At 35.9% G+C, this 1,873-nt stretch overlaps 1 long non-coding RNA gene across 1 annotated transcript; it reads left to right on the top strand.

Moving 5' to 3' along the window:
• The first annotated feature begins 310 nt into the window (after positions 1-310).
• On the top strand, positions 311-1,372 carry LOC119909789. The gene is made up of 2 exons (XR_005445543.1): positions 311-406; positions 1,136-1,372. It is a non-coding gene; the product is annotated as an uncharacterized LOC119909789 (long non-coding RNA).
• The last annotated feature ends 501 nt before the right edge of the window (positions 1,373-1,873 follow it).

A 1,873-nucleotide genomic window follows, 5' to 3' on the forward strand; every position in this document is an offset into this window, starting at 1 on the left:
CATGTTATTGCACTTTTGTGTATATATCAGTACATTTAAATTAAAAGTGCGCATTATGTTACTTTAGAATCCATTCAATTTTGCACATAACTATGCGATTAAAAATTTTTATCTTTGCCCAGCACTACTTTTTATGTATTGTTATAACACTTTGTACTAATACAATAATTTATATAAGTTACTATTAGATACTCCTTCAGGTGGATAGAGCCTCAGCAGTGGACAGATTGGGGGTAATATAGTAACATAGGGTTACCCAGGGCCGTTAAATAAGAGAGTTACGACACTCCCATTGACTTCTGTTGGAACTGTGGAATGCGGAAGTAACGCGCGTCATGGGGCAGCCGATAGTTCCAAACACTGGATAGTTCCAGCGCTGAGCCCCGTTCATTTCAGTGTTTGCCTGGTAAGTTGATGAAATTACTGCATTTGTTGACATTTTAACTCATTAGCTGTCCTCTCATGAATCTAGTCAATAGTGGTATTTTATGTCGCCAGCTTTAGTCAAGGTTTATCGGAAGATATTAACTGTTAACACTTAACCAGCTAACGTTACCATACCATGTTGTCAGTTTGCCAATATTTACCTCAAATGTAAAGTTATTAGTTAGTTAGCATACATCGTTTATCTTTGGTTATTTTGTTGTAACTCAGTATAGCAGCACTTAGTTGCCGCTGTAGTAGTAACGTTACACGTGATTACGATGAACGGTAAGTTAGCTATCTCAGCTAGATAACTTGGCTAACTTGTATCTAGCGAGGTTGTTCCTTGGTTAATTCAGTCATTACACACAGTGTTTGTTAGACAGTGCATCGGTGACGGGTGATAAGATCAGTGGCATATGTTGACCGAGGTCATATTTTGGACATCTGTTAGATAGAATAAAATGATTTATTTTGAACCCAACTCCTCATGTTAATGGCTCCCTGTGACTAATAAAGGTAAAAAACATGATACTGTAGTGATTCAGAATTATGATGAAAGTAGCACATGGAATGTATGAATAGGCGTTTGTTTCAGGTATATGAACACCTGATATATCTATACCTAGATAAAGTAAGCCTAATTTCCAGCTGTCAAACAGCTGAGATTTAATTTGCATTATGTGTGTGTTGTTGTTTTGTTTATTTTCAGCAGGACGGATTTTGAGCGGAGAGTGGAGCGATGACCAAGCTTGCAGAAATGTCTGTCCACCAACCAGGACACTCTTCAAGTTCTGAACCAGATGTGGGACATCTGGCATGAAATATAGCCTCCTGTCTGGTCATGCAGGATGTGAGAATTAAAAAAGTGTTTCCTTGAAGACCTCACATTCAAGGAAAACTTACCTACCTGGATATAAAATATAATAAAATGTATTGTTGAATGCAATTGGTTGCCTTGTATATTTTGCACTGTTTACCAAAACTTCTTTCTTGACTTAAACTAAACAGCTCCTGGCATTCATTGATATTTACTTGTTGTGCATGTGTATGTGAATGTGTCTTAACATAACATGAGAATGTCAGTAATTATGACAATAGAAGCATGAGAAAAAATATATCCATACTGTAATTTATTATATCTTATGGGAGCAGCCCCCCCCCTTTCCCTCCAATATTAAACAAAAAAATGAAATGAAATTTCATTGGCATGAAGGTTTTAAGCACAGTGTTTCCAAAGCATCAAAATACAATTTGTCAATACACACAGTATACAGTAAGTAAAAAATGGACATGTTATTAGTTATAAAACAAAATACAAAGTGAATGGACAGAAGAAAAAATTAAGTTTGGTGGATTTTGTAAGGCATATCATCAGGTGATGAAACAAACAAAACAAGTGCTAATGATCATACATTCAATATGTAGGTGGAAACAGGATGATTAAGTG

The sequence above is a fragment of the Micropterus salmoides genome, unplaced genomic scaffold (genome assembly GCF_014851395.1).
Source record: "Micropterus salmoides isolate LMB-PRFRI ecotype aquatic unplaced genomic scaffold, ASM1485139v1 Ms_hic_scaffold_19, whole genome shotgun sequence".
In the NCBI taxonomy this organism is placed as follows: Eukaryota; Metazoa; Chordata; class Actinopteri; order Centrarchiformes; family Centrarchidae; genus Micropterus; species Micropterus salmoides.